This window comes from Triticum urartu, chromosome 4 (genome assembly GCF_003073215.2).
Source record: "Triticum urartu cultivar G1812 chromosome 4, Tu2.1, whole genome shotgun sequence".
NCBI lineage: Eukaryota > Viridiplantae > Streptophyta > Magnoliopsida > Poales > Poaceae > Triticum > Triticum urartu.
In genome coordinates this window covers 162,192,672-162,218,933 of record NC_053025.1, presented here as the reverse complement: position 1 = coordinate 162,218,933, position 26,262 = coordinate 162,192,672, and the positions used below count along the sequence as shown (strand labels likewise).

Below are 26,262 nucleotides of genomic sequence, written 5' to 3'. Positions count from 1 at the left end.
TCGTAACAACCACATATAGAAAGGGGGAAAAGGGGCAAGCAAAGAAACCATGATTACTCATCCAAAGTACTCGCAGGCAAGGAACTACACTACATATGCATTGATATCAATGAAAGGGGTAGTATATGTGGACTGAACTACAAAATGCCAGAATAAGAGGGGGATAGCTAGTCCTATCGAAGACTATGCTTCTGGCAGCCTCCATCTTGAAGTAGTAGAAGAGAGTAGATGGTAAGTTAACCAAGTATCATCACATAGCATAATCCTACCCGGCGATCCTCCCCTCGTCGCCCTGTGAGAGAGCGACCACCGGGTTGTAACTGGCACTTGAAAGGGTGTGTTTTCTTAAGTATCCGGTTCTAGTTGTCATAAGGTCAAGGTACAACTCCGGGTCGTCCTTTTACCGAGGGACACGGCTATTCGAATAGATAAACTTCCCTGCAGGGGTGCACCACATAACCCAACACGCTCGATCCCCTTTGGCCGGACACACTTTCTTGGGTCATTCCCAGCCTTGAAAGATCAACACCTTGTAACCCTACCTAGGCACAACAGAGAGGTCAGCATGCCGGTCTAAATCCTATGCGCGTAGGGGTTTGGGCCCATCGCCCATTGCACACCAGCACGTTGCGTGGGTGGTCGGAAGCAGACCTAGCCTCCCTAATACAAGAGCAGACATTCCAGTCCAATCCGGTGCACGCCGCTCAGTCGCTAATGTCAAGAAGGCTTCGGCTGATACCACGACGTCGAGTGCCCATAATTGTTCCCGCGTAGCTGGTTAGTGTGTATAGGCCAATGGCCAGACTCAGATCAAATACCAACATCTCGTTAAGTGTGTTAATTGACGTAACCGTGGACGCCGACCAGGGCCAGGTCCACCTCTCTCCTAGGTGTTTCAACCTGCCCTGTCGCTCCGCCACAAAGGTCCACTCAAAGGGCCGTCAGGACAAACGTCCTTTCGGTCCCAGTCTGTGAATCACTCACGGATACTCTACAAGCCGACCCGACTTTAGTCACCACATGTATCATGTATTATGTATATAAGTATATACCCGTGATCACCTCCCGAGTGATCACGGCCCGATAGTATAGCATGGCAGACAGACAAGAATATAGGGCCACTGATGGAATACTAGCATCCAATACTAAGCATTTAGGATTGCAGGTAAAGGTAACAACAGTAGTAGTAAGGACAGGCTATGCATTAGGATAGGATAAACGGAAAGTAGTAGCATGCTACACTACTCTAATGCAAGCAGTAGAGAGAAGAATATGTGATATCTGGTGATCAAGGTGGGGCTTGCCTGGTTGCTCTGGCAAGGAGGGGTCGTCAACATAGTAGTCGTCGGGGCACCAAGAGCTGCGTCAGTCTCGTAGTCTACCGGAGAGAAGAGGGGGAAGAAACAATGAATAGAATGCAAAAAGATGCATAATGATGCATGACATGACAAGTAATGGCGCTAGGTGTGCCCTAACATGGTAGGAGGTGTTACCGGCGAAGGGGCGGACATCCGGGAAAGTATCCCTAGTGTTTCGCACTTTTGGATAGATGAACCGTTGGAGGAAAGTTGTGCGTTCTCTATGCTAGGGGTGTGTGGCGGATGAACGGGCTGTGTATCCAGATTCGTCTCGTCGTTCTGAGCAACTTTCATGTACAAAGTTTTTCCATCCGAGCTACGGTTTATTTTATATTAATTTTAAAAGATTTAATCAATTTTCTAGATTTAATAAATTAATTTAATTCAAAAATTACTTAATGCATCAACATGATGGTAGCAGTCAACGTTGATCGTTGACCTGGTCAACCTGACAGCTGGGTCCCACCTCTCAGGGACTGTTTAGCTAATTAACAATAGTTAATTAGGTTAATTAAACACCATTAATTGAGTTAATTAATTTAGTTAATTTAAATAGAATTAATTAAGTTAATTATTTAATTAATTAATTAATATTTAATTTTATCTATATATTTATTTATTTTATTTCTTATTTAAAAAAACGTTCTGGGGGATGGACCCCACTTGTCATTGGGCCAAAGGGCCACAGCGGGTCGGGCTATCGGGCACCCAGGCGCAGTTACGGGCGCCGGGCGTGCAGGCCCGAGGCCACCAGGGGGCGCCGGCCTCCACGGCGGCCAGAGCAGTACGGCGAAACATCAGCGAGGACGGGCGGTGGAGACGGCGCAGCAGTGGCTGCGGCTCGACGGGGAGCCGTGGTAGTGGCCGCGCGGTGGCTTGGCCGAAGTAACAGGGGGCGGCGCTGGGGAAGCGGGAGGTCACGATGGTGGACGGCGCACACGGGAATAGGGCAGCCATGCGGCAGTGGTAGCCGTGGAGCGACGGACGGCGCGCAACAGCGTGGTCGTACGGGACGGACGGCGCGAGTGCGGTGGGCGCAGGCGGTGCAGTCGCGGTGAGCGCGAGGCGGAGCGGGGCATAGCGGGCCGATGCGAGCGGCGGCTGCAGCCGCAACAGGCGGAGCGAGACACGAGGGAAGGCGATGGAGCAAGGCAGCTGCGGTGAGGCTAAAGGCAGCGTTGGCGAGCGCGATGGCGCGGCCGGCAGCCAGGTGCGAGCGGGCGGGCGTGGCCATGGACGCGGGCGACAGCGGGCACACAGGGTAGGACGTGTACTAAGGGGCGCACGCGCGGTCGACCGGGCGCGGCCAGGGCCATGGTGGCCGCGAGCGGGAGCTCGGGCGGCGGACGAGCGCGGCGACCAAACAGGGAGGGAAAGAGAGGTCGGGGGTTGGCCTCACCGGGGTGCGTAGGGAAAATGGCAGCGGGGCGTGGGGAGGACGGCGGGGACGACGGCGACGTAGGAGAGGCAGTCCGGCGAGGTTGCGATCCGGGCGGCAGCGACGTCGAGTGCCGAGGGAGAGGTCGTTCCCCCGATCCCGATATGTATCGGGGAGGGGGAGGGAGACGTGGGGAGAGGAGTGGGGGAAGTGGGTGGTTGGGTTAGGGTTTCGGTTGTGGGGGGAATAAGGGAGTGAGGGGCAGCCGGTTGGGTGGGCCTGGTGGGCCGAAGCCCAGTGGGGGGTTCCCTTTTTCTTTTCTTTTTTTGTATTTGTTTTGTTTTTTGTTTTTATTTTTTAATTTTATTTATTTTCCCTTTCCGTTTTAATTCATTTTAAAATATTTAGGCATTTTGTATTAGTGTGGTTCCTTCGCCATAAATACCTAGGCATTAATTGGCAGACTCCGAAAATTTTAGTTTTACTGTCTGAAAACTTTTGGTGTTTGACAAAAATCCAAATTTGAATTTGAATAGTTTTGATCCAACGCGAGATTAGCAAGAGTAACCGAGGTGACGTGGCATCGTTAACGTGGGATTACTGTAGCCTAATTATCCGGGTGTTACAATGGATCTCCAAGAGGCCATTGTATCAAGAATCAAGAGAGAGAGAGAGAGAGAGAGATGAAGCCATCTAGCTACTAACTACAGACCCGAAGTTCTACAAAGAACTACTCACACATCATCGGAGAGGCACCAATCGAGGTGGTGAACCCCATCCGAGATGGTGTCTAGATTGGATCTGGTGGTTCTGGACTCTGCGGCGGCTGGATGAATATTTCGTCGACTCCCCTAGGGTTCTAGGATTTTTGGGGTATTTATAGAGCAAAGAGGCAGTCCGGGGGGCACCCGAGGTGGGCACAACCCACCAGGGCGCGCCTGGGCCTCCTGGCGCGCCCTGGTGGGTTGTCCCCTCCTCGGGACTCCCCCAGGTGCAACAAGGGCGCAACATGTTCCTTCTGGTCCATCAAAAATCTCCATAAAGTTTCGTGGCATTTGGACACCTTCTAATATTGATTTCTGCATTGTAAAAAACACGGAAAAAACAAGAACTGGCACTTGGCACTATGTCAATAGGTTAGTACCAAAAATGATATAAAATGATTATGAAACATCCAAGATTGATAATATAACGGCATGGAACAATAAAAAATTATAGATACGTTGGAGACGTATCAGTATCCCCAAGCTTAACTCCTACTCGTCCTCGAGTAGGTAAGTCATAAAAACAGAATTTTTGATGTGGAATGCTGTCTATCATGTCATATCATATTCTTTCTTTATAGCAAGGACATTTGGACTTTTAGTTGTTCGAAGAAATAGTCTAGTTTTGACATGATAATTTAGATACTCAAGCATATCAACAAGCAACCACGTCTTTCAAAATATCAATGATAAAATAAGCTATCCATAGCCCATCATGCTCAAACATTGATCCATTCATGAAACACACTCGAATATTAGCTACACCCAATACTTAAGTACGATCATATTGCCTCCTAGTTGGTGCTTTTATAAGAGAAGATGGAGACTCAAAATAAAAATTGCACAAAGTAAAAAAGGCCCTTCGCGGAGGGAAGTAGGGATTTGTAGAGGTGCCAGAGCTCAAAGCGAAAAACTTAGAGATAAAAACATTTTGAGAGGTGTATCCATCCCACCAATGAAAATGACTTAGAGTTCCCAATACTTTCCATGCATAAATATATCATAGGAAATTCCCAAACAGAAAATAAAGTTTATTCCTTTTTCCACCATAACTTTCACTTTCCATGGCTAGCCGTATACACGGTTGCCCTCCATACCAACACTTCCCAAGGAATTTATTATTTGACAACATAAAGTAAATTCATTTTTTGCATTTCAGGATTGGCCATCCCTAATACCTTTGCCTTACTCTCGTGCAATGACAAGTGAATAAACACTCATCTTGAGAATAACACATCTAGTATGGAAAATATTAGCCACCCCTCACCGCTCCGCGAGCGAAACTAACAAACAGAAGAGAAGTTTATTTTGAAAATTAGAGATGGCACATGCAAATTTGCTTAGAATGGAAAAATAATACCGCATATAGGTAGATATAGTGGATTCATGTGGCAAAACTGGGTTAAAGGTTTTTGGAAGCACAAGTAGTGATCATACTTAGTGCAAAATGAAGGCTAGCAAAAGATTGGGAAGCGGCCAACTAAGAAACGAATAATCTCATAAGCAAGCATTAAGCATAAATAACACTGAATAATGCACCACAAGTAGGATATAATTTCATTACATGACTATTTACTTTCGTACTTGCATAGGGAATCACAAACCATAACACCAATATTCTTAATAAAGCATAATTACTCATCAAGATGACTCACATATCACATCATCATATCTCAAAACTATTAGTAAGAAAGCGGGGATGCCACTCGGGGGCATCGCCAAGCTTAGCTGGTTGCTCATTTTTGGATAATAGCTTGGGATACCGGGGCATCCCCAAGCTTAGGCTCTTCCATCTTTCCTTCATCCATCGTAAGATAACCCAAAACTTGAAAACTTCAATCACACAAAACTCAACAAAACCTTCGTGAGATCCGTTAGTATAAGAATAATAAATCACTACTATAAGTTTTGTATCAAACCAATTCATATTTTATTCTTGTATTATATCTACTGTATTCCAACTTTTCTATGGCAAAAACTCATCGAAGGAAACCATAGAACCATCAAAATAAGCACACAACACAAAGAAAACAGAATCTGTCAAAATAGAAGAGTCTGTAGCAATCTGACAATTTCGAATACTTTTGTAACTTCAAAAATTCTGAAAAATTAGGAAGACTTGACAAATTTTTATATTGATCTACTGCAAGTGGAATGGGTATTTTATCGCTCTCTGGTAAAAAATGAAAACTAATTTTGTGAGCGTAAAAGTTTCTGTTTTTCAGCAAGATCAAACAACTATCACCCAAGAAGATCCTAAAGGCTTCACCTGGCACAAACACTAACTAAAACATAAAAACACAATCATAACAGTAGCATAATTGTGTTAACACACAAAAACAGGAAGCAAAAAGCAAAAAATAAAATTTATTCATTGGGTTGCCTCCCAAAAAGCACTCTAGTTTTACGCCCTTAGCTAGGCATGAAGCAAGGATCTAAGTTTTGTCATCTTTCTTCTTAACTTTATGAGAGGTATTTTCATCATGAGGCTTTGTAAAAACATCATAAGACATGTTATCCATAGAGGCCTTAGCAATCCTCAGTTGGTTTCATCATACCCATTTTGATTTCCCGCAACAATCCAAGAGTAATGTTGATTAACATTATTGAAAACTTGTTGGATTATATCTAGAACTGGGACTTCCTTTTTAAGATTATCATCAAAGATTTTATTGTCCCCAAGCAAATGTCTTAAAGCATAGTCACTGTTGTAAAGAATTTCATCTATCACAGGTTTTTCACGATTCATATCATAAAAGTCAAAGATTTCCCTAGCTTCCCGTATTATGTAGTCAAACTCATTCATAAGAACAAGAGTGGCCAACTTTTTAGCTCTAGGATTCTTTATAACGGGGAGATCAAAACACAATCTTTGCAAGGTAGGATGGGTACGAATAAATTTACTTTCAAGTTTCAGAACTAGTGCTGAAATAGCATCCGCATAAGATCTAGTAGTTTTAAGTATAGGGGCATCGTCAAGGCTAAGCTTCCCAACACAATTGAAAAATTCTTGGATACGTTCTTGTCCCATAACTTTCCCTTGCCCCAAAATAAAGGTTTTAGCATCCAGATTGCTCGTACGTCCAATTTTAGGAGTTAGGCCATCATCTGTTGGTGCCATACCGAAATCACTCATGATTGCAAGCAAAGGATAGATCTGACAAGAAAACGGCGAACGGAAAAGAGAGGCGAATAAAACGGTAAATTTTTGTGAAGTGGGGGAGAGGAAAATGAGAGGCAAATGGAAAATAATGTAAATTGCAAGGAGATGAGATTTGTGATTAGGAACCTGGTATGTGTTGAAGATCCTCCCCGGCAACGTCGCCAGAAATTCCTTTTGATGTCGCTTGAAGTTACGTCGGTATTTCCCCAAAGAGGAAGGGATGATGCAGCATAGCGGCGGCAGGTATTTCCCTCAGACATGAAATGAAGGTTATCGAACCAGTAGGAGAACCAAGCAACACAACGTAAACAGCCCCTACACATAGATAACAAATCCTCGCAACCAGACGTGTTAAAGGGGTTGTCAATCCCCTTCGGGTAACGGTGCCAAAAATTGGTGCGTGACAGGAAAAAGGTTATGATAGATTGGATAAATAGATTGCAAATAAAATAAAGCGCGGCAAGATATTTTTGGATTTTTGGATTAATAGATCTGAAAATAAAAGCAAATAATAATAGATCGCAAAGGAGAATAATATGAGAAAGAAGACCCAGGGGGCGTAGGTTTCACTAGTGGCTTCTCTCGAGAAAAATAGCAAACGGTGGGTAAACAAATTACTATTGGGCAATTGACAGAACCTCAAATAATTATGACGATATCCAGGCAATAATCATTATATAGGCATCACGTCCAAGATTAGTAGACCGACTCCTGCCTGCATCTACTACTATTACTCCACACATCGACCACTATCTAGCATGCATCTAGTGTATTAAGTTCATGGAGAAACAGAGTAATGCAATAAGAACGATGACATGATGTAGACAAGATCTATCTATGTAGAGATAGACCCTATTGTTTTGTCCTTAGTAGCAACGATACATATGTGTCATTTCCCTTCCTGTCACTAGGATCAAGCACCGTAGGATCGAACCCACTACAAACCACCTCTTCCCATTGCAAGATAAATAGATCAAGTTGGCCAAACAAAACCCAAATATCAGAGAAGAAAGACGATGCTATAAGCAATCATGCGTAAAAGAGATCAAAGAAACTCAAATGCTTTCATGGATATAAAAAGATAGATCTGATCATAAACAAGAAGTTCATCGGATCCCAACAAACACACGCAAAAGAGTTACATCATATGGATCTCCAAGAGACCATTGTATTGAGAATCAAGAGAGAGAGAGATGAATCCATCTAGCTACTAACTACAGACCCGAAGGTCTACAAAGAACTACTCACGCATCATCAGAGAGGCACCAATGGAGGTGGTGAACCCCATCCGAGATGGTGTCTAGATTGGATCTGGTAGTTCTGAACTCTGCGGCGGATGGATGAATACTTCGTCGACTCCCCTAGGGTTATGGGATTTTTGGGGTATTTATAGAGAAAAGAGGCGGTCTGGGGGCACCCGAGGTGTGCACAACCCACCAGGGGGCGCCTGGGCCTCCTGCGCACCCTGGTGGGTTGTCTCCTCCTCGGGACTCCCCCCAGGTGTAACTAGGGCCCAACATGTTCCTTCTAGTCCATAAAAAACTTCGTAAAGTTTTGTGGCATTTGGACTCCGTCTGATATTGATTTTCTGCGATGTAAAAAACATGCAAAAAATAGGAACTGGCACTTGGCACTATGTCAATAGGTTAGTACCAAAAATGATATAAAATGATTATAAAACATCCAAGATTGATAATATAATAGCATGGAACAATCAAAAATTATATATATGTTGGATATGTATCAGCAGCTGAGGCATCCTATCGAAAGAACGATTTGAACCTTGTTCCTACATTGCATGATCAAATCGATCAGGCACTTTCCATCTATCTTCATTGTTCAACTCTTTGATGAAAATATGAAAAAACCAAAAAAAAAGCTCTGCCCTTCCATCTCTTGGATAGATAGAGAGGAAGGGCGGAGGCCTTTGGTGTCCCTTTTAGTCAAGAATTGGGGCTTCACAATTACTAGCCAATATTTATCTCATGCCTTTCCTCGTGCATGGTTCGATATTCTGGTGTCCTAGGCATAGAGGAACCACACCAATCCATCCCGAATTTGGTGGTTAAACTCTACTGCGGCAAAATAGCTCGATGCCAGAATGATAAAAAGCTTAACACCTCTTATTTGACTTTTTCACTATTTTGAAATAAGAAAAAGATCCAAATCTAAAATGCAAAGGTTGTCTTATTCAGAACCTCAATCATCACATCCCTTCTCTCCCACTTCACACCTCGGAACACACTGTTCTTATAGAGAGAAAGGCGCTTTCCCATCTTCTTAACCTGAAATGAAGGGGTACCCCCGGGATGAGATCCAGTGGAGACAGTTGGGCATGTAGCTCAGAGGATTAGAGCACGTGGCTACGAACCACGGTGTCGGGGGTTCGAATCCCTCCTCGCCCACAGCCTTCCAAAGGGGGAAGGGCCTTTACTTTCCCCCTGATGGTAGGAAAATCATGATCGGGATAGCAGACGTAAAGCTATTGAACCTAGGTATGCTCTTTCCTTTTGTCAAAGTGGAATCGTAGAACAGAATGTGATGCGATGAGATAGAATGCAATAAAATAGAAACAAGTATAGAGAACGGGTTATCTACTCCTAAGGGTCAAAGCAAGAACTTTAGTTCAATTATTTATTCTTACATTAAATAATGAATAAAATCTCCCAAAGTAGGATTCGAACCTACGACCAGTCAGTTAACAGCCGAGTACTCTACCACTGAGCTACTGAGGAACAAGGGGGGATTCGACCTCCTAGAGTTCAACTCCCGCTCTCAACCCATGAACAATATGAGTTCGAAGCTTCTTTCGTAACTCCCATAATTTCTTAGTAGTGGCTCTGTTCCATGCCTCATTTCATAGGGAAGCCCAAAGTGGCTCTATTTCATTCTATTTCACTTCCTAGCACTTCCTATCATTTAATATCCATCCCTTTGGTCATATTGACATAAGAGATGTCATTTATAGTCTATCTCTTTCTACATATGGAAAGTCAAGAAATTCTCATCGAAATATCGAGAAATTGTGCATATAAAAAACTCTAAAGAAAGAAAAAAAGGAGACCCATGCCATGATTTTCAAATCTTTTATATTTAGTAGTCTAAGTTTCTCGATGAGGATAATTAATTCGGTCGTTGTGGTCAGAATCTATTATGGATTTGTACAACATTCTCCATAGGTCCCTCTTAGATCTTCTTTCTCCAATCTTGGATTAGGGAAGAAGGAGATATTCGCGACTACTAGCGATTTCATTATGGGGAAGCTCATGATCTTCATATTGATCTATTATCCACCTCTATATCTATTCTTTCTTAGCTAAACAGGTGTAAGATCTATCCAATTTGGTTATATTATATCATGGACTCGAAAAACGGATCTGAATTTGACTGAAATGCATGATCTTCACAGGTATCACTTTTCACGATACATAAAAGGTGCAATAGCGATTTTCGAACCATATCCTATAAGATAATGGTTTCCATTACTTTGAGAAATGGATTCTTATATCAAACTATAGCTATTGCATTAAAGAAGAAAACAAACTAATAGAAGTCGAAGATGCGGAATGATAGTGAATAGAGAGAAAGATTCTTCTGATTTTCTTGTTTCTATCTACTAGACGCTGTAGAGAATTGAGAATTTTCATGCCTTTCAATTCTCGTACTCGTAATTGGAAAGTTATGGAAGGAGATCATTTTGCAATGAAAACAACATATAAAACTCTAGACAATTTCGAAATCAGGCCAAGCGTCTTAATACATATGCAAAAAATCATTATTGGCCCACCATTGATTAGAAGATTTAGCTTATATGAATCGCTATTGGTTTGATATGAATAATGACAATCGTTTCAGTATGTTAAGGATACAGATGTATCCAAAATTCATTTAGAGTTACTTAATAGTCTATTTCTTATACCATATCCGTATCCCGTGAAATTCTCTAGCCAAAAGATGGATGCATATGCTGTGTTTAATTTTGCTAAATGATATCAATTAAATGGTGTATCAATTCCATAAATTGCATATAGCAATAAATAAATCAGCAAAATTCTTTCTAATATTTTAGATAGAAGAAACATTTTTCTATCTAAAATATTAGAAAGAATGTACCCTTCTATCCAAATCCAATTTGCATTGATAAAATAAATCCAAATTCCAGTAGTAGATGAATAATTGCAAATTTGTGTGTGTACGAGATTAGAATAACTTCAAAATAACTGACATAATTTTGTATTTTTCCTGATCAGAAAAATACATGAAAAAGAAAGGAGGTAGAATTTTTTTTTGGATTTATGGTTAAAGAAGAAAAAGAAGAAAACAGGGTTTCTGTTGAATTTCAAGTATTTAGTTTCACCAATAAGATACGGAGACTTGCTTCACATTTGGAATTACACAAAAAAGATTTTTCATCGGAAAGAGGACTACGAAGACTTTTGGGAAAACGTTGATGTTTGCTGGCTTATTTGGCAAAGAAAAATAGAGTACATTATAAGAAATTAATCGGTTAGTTGAATATTCGGGAGTAGTAATTTAATCGTTCAAATTTTTTTCTTGTTTTATTATTTTTTTAGTAGTCTTAGATTTTTCATTTTGATGAGCCTCGCTTTGAGGAATTCATGGAATAATCCATTTTCATGTAATAATGAATTAAGGAAGAAAGGATATGAGTCTACCGCTTACAAGAAAAGATCTCATGATAGTCAATATGGGCCCTCAACACCCATCAATGCATGGTGTTCTTCGACTGATCGTTACTCTCGATGGTGAGGATGTTATTGCTTGTGAACCCATGTTAGGCTATTTACACAGAGGAATGGAAAAAATCATGGAAAACCGAACTATTATACAATAACTTACCTTATGTAACAAGGTGGGATTATTTAGCTACTATGTTTACAGAAGCAATAACAGTAAATGCACCAGAATTCTTGGAGAATATTCAAATACCACAAAGAGCCAGCTATACTAGGGTAATTATGTTAGAATTAAGCCGAATAGCTTCTCACTTGCTATGGCTTGGACCTTTTATGGTAGATCTCGGCTCACATACTCCTTTTTCTATATTTTTAGAGAGAGAGAGAATTAATGTATGATCTATTTGAAGCTACTACAGGTATGCGAATGATGCACAATTACTTTTGCATCGGAGGAGTAGCTGCCAATCTACCTTATGGATGGATCGATAAATGTTTAGATTTCTGTGATTATTTTTTACGCGGAGTTGTTGAATATCAACAACTTATTACACATAATCCAATTTTTAGAGCGAGTTGAAGGAGTAGATTTTATTAGCGGAGAAGAAGCAGTAAATTGGGGCTTATTGGGACCGATGTTATGAGCTTCTGGAATACAATGGGATCTTCGTAAAGTAGATCCTTATGAGTCTTACAACCAATTTGATTGGAAAGTCCAATGGCAAAAATAAGGGGATTCGTTAGCTCGCTATTTACTACGAGTTGGTGAAATGAGGGAATCCATCAAATAATTCAACAAGCTGTAGAAAAAAATTCCTGGAGGACCTTATGAGAATTTAGAAGGCTGACGCTTTAAGAAATAAAAGAATTCTGAATGGAATGATTTTGAGTATAAATTTCTTGGTAAAAAACTTTGCCCAATTTTGAATTGTCAAGAAAAGAGCTTTATGTAAGAGTAGAAGCCCCAAAAGGTGAATTAGGGATTTATCTAGTTGGATATGATAGCCTTTTCAACTTGAGATGGAAAATCCGTCCACCCGGGTTTATTAATTTGCAAATTCTTCATCAGCTAGTTAAAAATGAAATTGGCTGATATCATGATGATAATAGGTAGTATAGATATCATTATGGGGGAAGTTGATCGTTGAAATGATAATAGATAGGGTAGAGGTAGAAACTATCAATTCTTTTTCGAAATTGGAATTATTAAAAGAAGTCTATGGACTGATATCGATTCTACCCATTTTGACCCTCCTTTTGGAAATAACAATAGAGGTACTCGTAATTGCGTAGTTAGAAAGAGAAATATGCTGGCCCCCTAGGCCTGCTTCAAGTTATAGCAGATGGGACTAAGCTACTTTTTAAAGAACATATTTTGCCATCCCGAGGAGATATTTCTTTATTTATCATTGGACCCTCTATAGCAGTCATATAAGTTTTATTAAGTTTTTTAGTTATCCCTTTGGGATATCATTTTGTTTTAGTCGATCTTAGTATTGGTGTTTTTTATGGATTGCCATTTAAAGTATAGCTCCTATTGGTCTTCTTATGGCGGGATATAGCTCAAATAAAAAATATTCTTTTTCAGGCGGTCTACGAGCTGCAGCTCAATCCATTAGTTATGAAATACCATTAACTTTTTGTGTGCTAGCAATATCTCTATGTGTGATCCGTTAAAATAGATCTTTTTCCTATAAAATCCATTAGCTATTTATATTCCTTTTCTTATTTAGTATTTGGGTTGGTAAGTTAAACTAGATAGCTATATGACTGAAACAAAACAGCTTATAAATTTGTAGTAAAAAGAAAAAAATATCATTTCCTACGTACAAGAAAAAAGTGGAAGTAAACATAAGCAGTGTAAACTCTTTATCCCAAGGTTGATATTTTTTAATTAGTCATCATATCTTGAAGTGGCCAAGAATAAAGGATTCACGATATGGAATCCATTAGTAGAATACTCCTAGTTATTACTATAACTTAATAATCCATAAGAAGAATCCACCAAAAGTTAGTGTAGGGTTAGGAACACTAAAGTACACAAAGGATTAGTAATGGAAAATCTAAAACATTAGAGATTTTTGCCCATAAAAGGAATCATAATAAGGACTTGCAATTTGTAGAAATTATCAAGTAGTACTTTCTTCAGATTCTGATCCAGAGTATGTTCCCATTCACTTGTTAAGGAAATGGCTATCAAGAACGAATTAACATCCATTTTTTCTTTTTAAATACCCCCTCCCTGGGGAAAGAAGAATAGTAAAAAAGATATGGAGTGCACTAGATTTTTTTCATTATTTCCTTCCTCTCTCCATATTCATGCGGAATTGCTCATGAACTAATACCCAACTCTTTCCATTTATTAATTGAATTCCTATAACAAGTAACAAGTGTTTTATTCCAAGATTAAGTTATTACTGAACAAAGAAAAATTTCCATTATATTATAAAGGATGAGATCAATTCGGAAGTGCCTTTTCTTATTCTAGCAGACGGAATTCCTTTGGTCTAATTTAGGACTTTCAAATCTATTTTATTTTATCTAATTCTATCTACGCCCCAGGGGCTAGGAACAAAACAGTCCTTTCCTTTTTCTGATCACAGAGAAGCCGTATGAAGCTAAGGTTTCATGTACGGTTTTGAAATAGCGGTGGGAACTATGATGTTATCATCGACTATGATTATCTAACAGTTCAAGTACACTTGATATAGTTGAAGCACAGTCAAAATACGGTTTTTTGGATGGAATATTTGGCGTCAGTCTATAGGTTTTCTAGTTTTTTAATTTCTTCTTTGGCAGAATGTGAAAGATTACCCTTTGATTTACCAGAAGCGGAGGAAGAATTAGTAGTAGGTTTCCAAACGGAATATTACGGTATCAAATATGGTTTATTTTATCTTGTTTCTTACCTAAATTTATTAGTATCTTCTTTATTTGTAACAGTTCTCTACTTGGGCGGGTGGAACTTATCTATTCCCTATATATCGTTTTTGATTTTGTTTCCAAATGAATAAAGCAGTTGGAATTTTGGAAATGACAATGTGTATATTTATTACATTAACTAAAGCTTATTTATTTCTCTTCATTTCTATCACAATAAGATGGACTTTACCGAGGATGAGAATGGATCAGTTGTTAAATCTTGGATGGAAATTTCTTTTACATATTTCCCTGGGAAATCTCTTATTAACAACCTCTTCTCAACTTGTTTCACTATAAATAAGATAATACACTAATTGTAAGAATATTTTCAACACAAAAGCTCTCTCAAACAAGAGAAAGAAACATATCCTTTTCATAGATATTTAGAATGAATATGTTCCCTATGGTAACTGGGTTTATGAGTTATGGTCAACAAACAATACATGCTACAGTGTACATAGGTCAAAGTTTCATAACTACCTTATCCCACACAAATCGTTTACCTATAACAATTCACTACCCTTATGAAAAATCAATTACACCAGAGCGTTTCCGAGGGCGATTCCACTTTGAATTTGATAAATGTATTGCTTGTGAAGTATGTTTTCACGTATGTTCGATAGGTTTACCTGTTGTGGATTGGAGATTTGAAAAGGATATTAAAAGAAAACAATTGCTTAATTATAGTATTGATTTTGGAGTTTGTATATTTTGTGGCAATTGTGTTGAGTACTGTCCAACAAGCTATTTATCAATGACTGAAGAATATGAAGTTTCTACCTATGATCATCATGAATTGAATTACAACCAAATTGCTTTGAGTCGGTTACCAATCTCCATAATGGGAGATTACACAATTCAAACAATTAGGAATTTGTCTGAAAGTAAAATAAACAAAGAAAAATCTTCGAATTCAAGAACGATTACTGATTACTAAACTTTTATTTTACCTTTTTGTTATAAAAATATAAAATTCTTTATTAAACTTAAAGAAAAACAAAAACTATTGCTTATTGGAAATTCTTTCTTATTTTAAATCATACTAGATTTTTGTGATATAGTATAATTTCTAACTATAAAGTTTATACACAAAAAATACCCTAATCCTTTTTTCCTTCCTTGAATCCTTTAGTTTTAGTCAGTTCATGAAAAAATTTATACTATTAATTTCTTTTTATCCATAATGGATTTACATGGACCAATACATGAGATTCTTATGCTATTTGGGGCATTTGTTCTTCTACTAGGGGGTCTAGGAGTAGTATTACTTACCAACCCCATTTATTCTGCCTTTTTGCTGGGATTAGTTCTTGTTTGTATATCCTTATTCTATTTTATTAAATTCCTACTTTGTAGCTATCGCACAACTTCTTATTTATGTGGGAGCTATAAATGTCTTGATCATATTCGTTGTAATGTTCGTTAATGGCTCAGAATGGTCTAAAGATAAGAATTATTGGACTATTGGACATGGGTTCACTTCACTCATTTGTATAACTATTAGTTTTTCACTAATGACTACTATCCCAGATACATCATGGCATGGAATTCTTTGGACTACAAGATCAAACCAAATAGTAGAACAGGGTCTCATAAATAATGTTCAACAAATTGGAATTCATTTAGCAACCGATTTTTATCTTCCATTTGAAATCATTTCTATAATTCTTCTAGTTTCTTTAATAGGTGCAATTACTATGGCTCAACAATAAGAAAACTTAGAAAAAGTACAAATTATAAGAATTGCAAATCTAAAATAAATAACTAAAGAATCACAATTTTGATTTAGTAAAACCCATCTACTGCAAACAAATACCTCCTTTATTTTCTCTTTTGTTGTGTAATTGTTCTATTGTAATTAATTGAATCGGTTCAATTCTTGCCCTCATATTGAAATGAATCAAGGTTGATAAGGAGTTAGTTAATGATGTTTGAGCATGTAATTTTTTGACTGTCTATTTATTTTCTATTGGTATCTATGGATTGATCACAAGCCGAAACATGGTTCACTGGTACAGCGACATCCTAAACAAATGGTTTAAAACTCCTTTCCGCGACGGCATTTGGAACCGTCGCCAAGTGAGTGTGGGCGATAGGGGGGTCCTTCCCACACGACCCAGAAATCATCGAGATAGGCCCTCGTGGGACCCAGGATGGGGCTGTGTGCGATCGGGCGAGGCATGTAAACCCAATCATTTCCGTAGGTATGTACATCCCACACGGTGAATCCTAGAAATCATTTTCGTAGGTATGTATGTTCCACACGGTGAATCCGAGAAATCATTTCCGTAGGTATGTACATCCCACACGGTGAATCCCAGAAATCATTTCTGTAGGTATGTACATCCCACATGGTAAATCCCAGAAATCATTTCCGTAGGTATGTACATCCCACATTGTGAATCCCAGAAAATCATTTCCGTAGGTATGTACATCCCACATAGTTCTTTGTGTGGAAACGTTTGTGCAAGGTAGCCTAACGCAAATAGTTCGCTTCCAGAAACCATGTGTGATTGTTAGTTGATCGAACACGCCTACTTTCTAGAAACCGTGCGGGTTGTTTGAGTTCATCGCCCACAATGTTGTCTGAGTAACCGTTTGCAATATAAACCCCCAATAACACTAGTGCAGAACCGGGCAATAGCACCGGTTCGTAAGGCCCTTTAGTGCCGGTTCCATAACCGGCACTAAAGTGTGGTCACTAAAGCCCCCCCCCCCTTTAGTACCGGTTCAGCATGAACCGGTGCTAAAGGGAAACCACGTGGCACGAGCCAGCTCCGGGGGCCGGGAGCCCTTTAGTACCGGTTGGTAACACCAACCGGTACTAAATGTTTGTGGGTTTTTGTTTTATTTTGTATTTTTCAATTAAATTTGTGTTATCAATTTAATTTAGGATTGTTTTACGTTATAATGAGTTGTAGTCGTCATCATCATCATCATCGCATATTAATAAATAAATAAACTCTAGCTAGCTAAAAATCATTGTAGTTGTCTAATTACCACTATTTAATCATCATAGTCATTACCGCTAGCTATCTAATCATCACCAACACTGGCTAGCTTAAAGAGGAAACATTCACTTTGTAACAGAAGCAAAGATATCATCGAGTTCAACATAATCATCACCAACATCAAAGTTCAGGACACGGACATGAGACACTAATTAAGAGCATGAACAAGTGCTGCTCCCTCTCAGGTAGAATAGCAATAGAACATGTATAGCTCTCCTGATTCATCATACTGGAGCATGCAGATGAATCTATCTCCTAATCTTGGGTTGCGCTTCTCCTTGCTGCCCCCTAGTACTTCTCTGCGATCGTTAACAATTTTGCTCCAATCTTTCACTATTAAGCATTCTTCGCTTTCAGAAATCCTGAATGCACTCATGTGCAATGTAGGATATCTTGGCCGTAAGCTAACCATTGACATGTCACCTTTAGTCTCGATCCAGTGAGGCACAACTGTCATCGGAAGTCCCTGTTGAAGAACATCGTATAGTAATTAATATACTAAGCAATGAAAGTTTAGCTTCAAAAATAATGTATGCAAAAGATGCACTAATTAAGGACAAATAGTTAAAATCTTACCATCTTTCGATTATAGATGTGACCGTAGTTCAATACGATCACCATTGGTCGCATGTTTTGAGTACTAACATTTCTAAGTTCAGGAAAAAAATTTGTCTTGACAGTATTAAGATCCTCAAGCCATGAAACATAATGACTTATCTCCTCTCAGTTTAGTTGAGCCCCGGGGCAGTAGTAGGTCCTGTCTACCAAGCGTCGGACATGTTTGCTTGAACCGAAATAAGCTGACAATACAAATTAGTTGTCAACTATTTTTGAATAAACTGTATCAAAGACATAAACATATGCATGCATGGTTGAGAAAAACTCACATAATGGTAGAACTGGAGGCGTTTGCACATCGACCCAGATGTCTATATTACCTTCAATATCATCTTCCGGACGAATATCAAAGGTGACAACCATACCAGGCTCAAATGCATAAGCATTGCATAGTGCTTGCCAAGTTTTGCATTCAAAATGGGTGTATGTGTCTCCATTATATAATTTGACGTTGAAAGTATACCCATGCTCCGTCTTCAAGTAAACTCTGTTTACCTCCATATCATCTGTAGCACTAAAACCTATCTTATCCAAGACAAAAATTCTTGCATGGCAGGGGATGCGCTAGTAGAATAGTGAAAATTTAAAATTATAAGTTGAAGCAAATGAAGCATAAGTTTTGCATTCAAATAATAATTGACAAAGTGACTTACTGTATCAACTTCGAATGTCTCATCCAGCTTGATGCTGAAGCCCTACCATCAACAAGGAAATTTCTATCGCACAGGCCACGCTGATCTTCACAGTGTTCGCACATAATGAAATCTTTTTCGTCGTCAGATGACATTTCCTATGTTCATATAGGTGAAACATTAAACACCTATTACTATCTAACATTAATTAATATCTAGCCAAATATATATTCATCTAACATTTGACATTAATATATCTAACTATGTTCATCTCTAACAATTGACATTACTATATATTTAACTTTTCTATCTAATTCATCTAACATTCGACATTAATCTAACATTTATATAAACTCAAAATATAAAAAAAAATAAATAAACAGAAAAACTCATTAACAAATAATATTTTAATTAGATCATCAAATCTCAGATACCTAAATTTTCTTACTAAAAATAAACTAGTTATATTAATTATTGAACTAGTTCAAATCTCATATACCTAAATAAACTAGTTATATTAATTATTGAACTAGTTCAAATCTCATATACCTAAATAAACTAGTTCGACAATTTTCTTACTAAAAATAAACTAGTTATATTAATTATTGAACTAGTTCAAATCTCATATACCTAAATAAACTAGTTCGATAATTTTCTTACTAAAAATAAACTAGTTATATTAATTATTCAACTAGTTCAAATCTCTAGTTCGACAATTTTCTATCTAGCTAATATTCATCTAACATTCGACATTAATCAAACATTCGATCATCTAATTAACTTTTCTGAAAAATAGAAAATAAGTAAAAAAAATGTGTGTGTGTGTATGTGTGTGTGTAGTGTGTACGTATATATGCATGTGTGTGTATGTGTGTATGTGTGCGGCCCCGTACGCCGCCGCCCCGTATGTACGAGCGGGGGCGCCGGCGTACGGGGCGGGGGCGGCGGCGTACGTACGGGCGGGAGCGCCGCCATACGGGCCGGGTGCGACGACGACGGACGGCGGCGCGGCGGGTATACGCGAGAGCGAGAGACGTACGGGACCGCGGCGGGACGACGACGGACGGCGGCGCGCGGCATTCGGGGCAGCGGCGCGGGACGGCGACGACGACGGGCGGCGGCGGGGACAGCGACGACGACGACGGGACGACGGGCGACGGGCAGCGAGGACGGGTTTGAGCGGCGCGCGAGAGGTTGGAGACGAAAGAAGTTGGAGATCTAACTGAATTTTCGTAAGTGTTGTATATATAGGAGAGGCCTTTAGTACCGGTTGGAGCCACCAACCGGTACTAAAGGCCAACTTTGGCCAGGCTAAGAGGCGGGAAGAGCAGGCCTTTAGTACCGGTTGGTGGCTCCAACCGGTACTAAAGGGTGGTCTTTAGTACCGGTTGGAGCCACCAACCGGTACTAAAGGCCTTACGCTGCCACCCTAAAGTTTAGTCCCACCTCGTCGGGCGAAGGGCAGCCGCACTGGTTTATAAACCCTGCCGCGGCTACCTCTTCGAATTCCTCTATATAGCAGGCTTCTGGGCCTAATTAATTAGGACGCGCTGCCCTGTGAGCCTGCTGGCCCTTCTGGGCCTGCATTTGCACACCCTAGGTCTGGCAGGCCCACTAGGCAGCGCGCCAACAAATTTTTTATATAGTTTTTTTCTTTTCTGCATTATTTAATTTCTTCTATTTATTTTTGAGTAGTTTTTTATATAGTTTTTTCTTTTCTGCATTATTAATTTTCTTCTATTTATTTTTGAGTAATTTTTTTGTATAGTTTTTTTTATTTTCTGCATTATTTCTTTTCTTCTATTTATTTTCTTCTCGAAATTGAATGCTGCATACTGAACAATTAGGTAAATGACCGAAAAACAACAAATGATGTCAGAACATGTTGGAAATTGATGACGTCGCTTTGAATGCTGCATACTGAACACAAAAGAAGTCCGGAGTTCAAATAAGTTTAAAAAACATTGAAGTGGCCGTGTAACAGATGAGTTCTCGTCCGAAACCCTAATACTCCGAAAGAGTATGTCCAGTTTGTACACGAAGTGCGTCCAGTTTTTGGCGTGACCCTCTCTACTCTTTCATGCATGCTATGCGGGTGATATGATGATACCATGCCAAGTTTCAACATTTTCAGGATTCATTTTGTAGTGATTTTCAATTTCACGGTCATTTAGCTCACTAAACAATTAGGTAAATGACCGAAAAACAACAAATGATGTCAGAACATGTTGGAAATTGATGACGTCGCTTTGAATGCTGCATACTGAACACAAAAGAAGTCCGGAGTTCAAATAAGTTTAAAAAACATTGAAGTGGTCATGTAACAGATGAGTTCTCGTCTGAAACCCTGATACTCCAAAAGAGTATGTCCAGTTTTTGCCGTGACCCTCTCTACTCTTTCGCGCATGCTATGCGGGTGATATGATGATACCATGCCAAGTTTCAACATTTTCAGGATTCATTTTGTAGTGATTTTCAATTTCACGGTCATTTAGCTCTCTAAACAATTAGGTAAATGACCGAAAAACAACAAATGATGTCAGAACATGTTGGAAATTGATGACGTCGCTTTGAATGCTGCATACTAAACACAAAAGAAGTCCGGAGTTCAAATAAGTTTAAAAAACATTGAAGTGGCCATGTAACAGATGAGTTCTCGTCCGAAACCCTGATACTCTGAAAGAGTTTGTCCAGTTTGTACATGAAGTGCATCCAGTTTTTGCCGTGACCCTCTCTACTCTTTCGCGCATGCTATGCGGGTGATATGATGATACCATGCCAAGTTTCAACATTTTCAGGATTCATTTTGTAGTGATTTTCAATTTCACGGTCATTTAGCTCTCTAAACAATTAGGTAAATGACTGAAAAACAACAAATGATGTCAGAACATGTTTGGAAATTGATGACGTCGCTTTGAATGCTACATACTAAACACAAAAGAAGTCCGGAGTTCAAATAAGTTTAAAAAACATTGAAGTGGCCATGTAACAGATGAGTTCTCGTCCGAAACCCTGATACTCTGAAAGAGTTTGTCCAGTTTGTACACGAAGTGCGTCCAGTTTTTGCCGTGACCCTCTCTACTCTTTCGCGCATGCTATGCGGGTGATATGATGATACCATGCCAAGTTTCAACATTTTCAGGATTCATTTTGTAGTGATTTTCAATTTCACGGTCATTTAGCTCTCTAAACAATTAGGTAAATGACCGAAAAACAACAAATGATGTCAGAACATGTTGGAAATTGATGATGTCGCTTTGAATGCTGCATACTAAACACAAAAGAAGTCCAGAGTTCAAATAAGTTTAAAAACATTGAAGTGGCCATGTAACAGATGAGTTCTCGTCCGAAACCCTGATACTCTGAAAGAGTTTGTCCAGTTTGTACACGAAGTGCGTCCAGTTTTTGCCGTGACCCTCTCTACTCTTTCGTGCATGCTATGCGGGTGATATGATGATACCATGCCAAGTTTCAACATTTTCATGATTCATTTTGTAGTGATTTTCAATTTCACGGTCATTTAGCTCTCTAAACAATTAGGTAAATGACCGAAAAACAACAAATGATGTCAGAACATGTTGGAAATTGATGACGTCGCTTTGAATGCTGCATACTGAACACAAAAGAAGTCCAGAGTTCAAATAAGTTATTAAAAATAAAAAAGAGGTGCAATGCTGGTTAATTCGCTTCAAGCCATTCGGAATAGTGTGGACTGCACTGCACATAGCTCAATGCAATCTATGCTATTCCGCAAGGCTTGAAGCTAATCAACATGTAGGTGAGCATTGCAACTCTTCATCATTGTCTGTGCACTCATGGCTTATAAACCGCTCATACTGCCTCTCTCTTGGTGTGGTGGGACTAAAAATCAGGTTACAAAGAAACTCTAGTACCGGTTCATGGCATGAACCGGTACTAAAGGTCTTCGTGGGGGCCCCAAACTGACCATAGCCTGACACAGCCTCATTAGTACCGGTTCGTGGCATGAACCGGTACTAAAGGTTACCCACGAACCGGTACTAATGATGCCCGCCCGACTAGCCGTTGGAACCGGCACTAATGGTCACATTAGTGCCGGCTCAAATTCAAACCGGCACTAATGTGCTTCACATTTGACCCTTTTTCTACTAGTGTAAGTAGGGTAAGTAGCATATTATTGATAATCCATGTACTAATCAAACTAATATTTCTTATAAAACATGCCAGATATTTCATATCCTTATAAAAGCAACTAGGATTTCATAATCGAATTACATCAGATAGCTTTGGCACTCAGTTACGCCATTACACAATAGCACCAAGTTTCACATGTAGCATCAAAAACCTTTGGAAAGTAACATCATACACGGTAAATAGACAGATGAATCTCATCTGGGAAACTGCAGAAGCGGAAGGCAAATATGGAGCCTTTAGTGATGTTGAATGTCCTTGCAACTTTAGGCCAGTGGCTATGGATAATTGCCCACCCAACCTTCATCCTCTTCAGCAAGACTTCAATATTGTATCGTGGGTGTTGAATGAATACCTTCCTCGCCTCTTGACCATGCAGGTGGTTTGAGAGGTAATCATCGGTGAACTGCTTTGAAAAGTACTGAAAACAAAGCTATGCATAAATCGCTATTGTAAATTTTGAAATGGCGCAAGGGGTAAAAACAAGGCAAAAGAGTTGGTACCATCCTATAGTTGACTGATGTCTTCTTCATTGTGCAAACAAAGATCTTGTTGTTATTCGTCGCAAGCTTCTTCATCCTAACAATCTTTCTGAGTTTCTTGACTTGACTGATATTCATGGACATCTCATTTCCCCATATGCAAAATGGGTCGAACAGCGGGTCTAAGCCTCTGACAACAGGACCTACATGTGCAAGACCAAATTGTAAGAAACCTAAATATTAGAATGATTCCTGCAACTGCACAATAATGTGCTATTAGCCAAAGGACCCTCCTTGAACAAACCTCGATGGTAAACCGCAGTGTCTCCAATTGTTTCCCTGCAACACACATAAGGAAGATCTTGATCAGGTTAACTGAGAGTTGCCATACTGTCAGTAGAATATGTATGAGTACAGCCAAATTCGATTGGTGTGACATGCATAACAATACAAAATTGTACCCACAGCAAATGAAAATCAAATTGTAGAACTGAACCAAACAGTTAAATGGACAGCAGACCAAATGAACCAAAATAGTTAAGTGAGCACGACATTGCAGAGTAGAAACATGTATGAGAAGATAAGACAGTTAACAAAACAAAGAATGCTTGAGAACAGTACTATGAAATGTAGCAATTGTTGGACCAAAGTGTTAACTAAACATTACATTTCAGAGGACCAAAGTCTTAACTGAACATCAGATTGCATATTAACATTACAAAGGACAAATCACTAGAAGGCACTGGCGGTGGCCTTGAGAAAACATCACGAAATGTATTTTAAAGTAGACAACTGCGCGACGGTGTCGACGGTGGTCTCGAAGACGAGGTGCTCCTCCAAGATCTGGCGGTCGACACGCATGTCAGCCATAACGACCTCGTTCGCGCATGCGGCCGCATACTACTCAGCTCCATGTTATACTACGTGTAAAATGGCTATGGGTGGCTCTTAATTGGAGGAGGGGGCGGTGATTTCGGTGGAAGGTGTCGCTCCGTCGGTCGGGGCATGTGGGATGGGAAAGGAGGAGGATGGTTGATATGTCTCCAACCTATCTATAATTTTGATTCTTCCATGCTATTATATTATCTGTTTTGGATGATAATGGGCTTTATTTTACACTTTTATATTATTTTTTGGGACTAACCTATTAACCGGAGGCCCAACCCAAATTGCTGTTTTTTTGCCTATTTCAGTGTTTCGCAAAAAAGGAATATCAAACGGAGTCCAAACGGAATGAAACCTTCGGGAGCATGATTTTTGGAACAAACGTGATCTAGAGGACTTGGAGTGGACGTCAATCAATCAACAAGGAGGCCACGAGGCAGGGGGCACGCCTACCCCCTGGGCGCGCCCTCCACCCTTGTGGGCCCCTCGTTGCTCCACCGACCTACTTCTTCCTCCTATATATATTCATATACCCCGCAAACATCCAGGAGCACCACGAAACCCTATTTCCACCGCTGCAACCTTCTGTACCCAAGAGATCCCACCTTGGTGCCTTTTCCGGAGCTCCGTCGGAGGGGGCATTGATCACGGAGGGCCTCTACATCAACTCCATGGCCCCTCCGATGATGTGTGAGTAGTTTACCTCAGACCTTCGGGTCCATAGCTAGTAGCTAGATGGCTTCTTCTCTCTCTTTGGATCTCAATACAAAGTTCTCCTTGATTCTCTTGGAGATCTATTCGATGTAATCTTTTTTTGCGGTGTGTTTGTCAAGATCCGATGAATTGTTAGTTTATGATCCAGATTATCTATGAATAATATGTGAATATTCTCTGAATTCTTCTATGTATGATTGGTTTATCTTTGCAAATCTCTTCGAATTATCAGTTTGGTTTGGCCTACTAGATTGATCTTTCTTGCAATGGGAGAAGTGCTTAGCTTTGGGTTCAATCTTGTGGTGCTCGATCCCAGTGACAGAAAGGGAAATGACACGTATTGTATTGTTGCCATCGAGGATAAAAACATGGGGTTTGCATCATATTGCATGAGTTCATCCATCTACATCATGTCATCTTGCTTAAGGTGTTACTCTGTTCTTATGAACTTAATACTCTAGATGCATGCTGGATAGCGGTCGATGTGTGGAGTAATAGTAGTAGATGCAGGCAGGAGTCGGTCTACTTGTCACAGACATGATGCCCATATACATGATCATGCCTAGATATTCTCATAATTATTCGCTTTTCTATCAATTTCTCGACAGTAATTTGTTCACCCACCGTAATACTTATGTTATCTTGAGAGAAGCCACTAGTGAAACCTATGGCCCCCGCGTCTATTTTCCATCATACAAGTTTCCAATCTACTTTATTTTTCTATCTTTTACTTTCAATCTATATCATAAAAATACCAAAATATTTATCTTATTATTATCATCTCTATCAGATCTCACTCTTGCAAGTGGTCGTGAAGGGATTGACAGCCCCTTTATCGCGTTGGTTGCGAGGTTCTTATTTGTGTGTGTAGGTACGAGGTGACTCGCGTGTGGTCTCCTACTGGATTGATACCTTGGTTCTCAAAAACTGAGGGAAATACTTACGATGCTTTACTGCACCACCCTTTCCTCTTCAAGCGAAAACCACCGCAGTGCTCAAGAGGTAGCAAGAAGGATTTCTGGCGCTGTTGCCGGGGAGATCTACGCCAAGTCAAGAAATACCAAGTACCCATCACAACTCTTATCCTTCGCATTACATTATTTTCCATTTGCCTCTCGTTTTCCTCTCCCCCACTTCACCCTTGCCGTTTTATTCGCCCTCTTTTCCTTTCGCCCTCTTTTCCTTTCTCCCTCTTTTCCTTTCGCCCTCTCTTTCCGTTCGCCTCGTTTCTGCTTGCTTAGTCGTTATGGCTAGTCCTTTATCCACTCCTTTGTCTCCCAAGAATGAAATTCTTAATTTTAAACAAAGGGAGGGAGAAAATCTAAAAGATGACTGGTACAGAATTTGCAATGCACAAAATAGATCTACTAGGAAGCAATCTACTTTCGTTCTTCTTCACAATTTTTATGTAGGCATCACTCCTTGGAATATGTTTATTCTTGATACCATTACCGGAGGAAATTTCTTG

The 26,262-nt window shown here is 39.8% G+C and overlaps 1 non-coding gene and 2 pseudogenes across 1 annotated transcript; all 3 read left to right on the top strand.

Moving 5' to 3' along the window:
- The first annotated feature begins 8,994 nt into the window (after nucleotides 1–8,994).
- TRNAR-ACG lies at nucleotides 8,995–9,068 on the top strand. The gene has a single exon. It is a non-coding gene; the product is annotated as a tRNA-Arg (tRNA).
- A 2,152-nt stretch (nucleotides 9,069–11,220) lies between these two features.
- Nucleotides 11,221–14,579, top strand: LOC125551208 (annotated as a pseudogene).
- LOC125551209 lies at nucleotides 12,435–13,037 on the top strand (annotated as a pseudogene).
- Nucleotides 14,580–26,262: the final 11,683 nt, after the last annotated feature.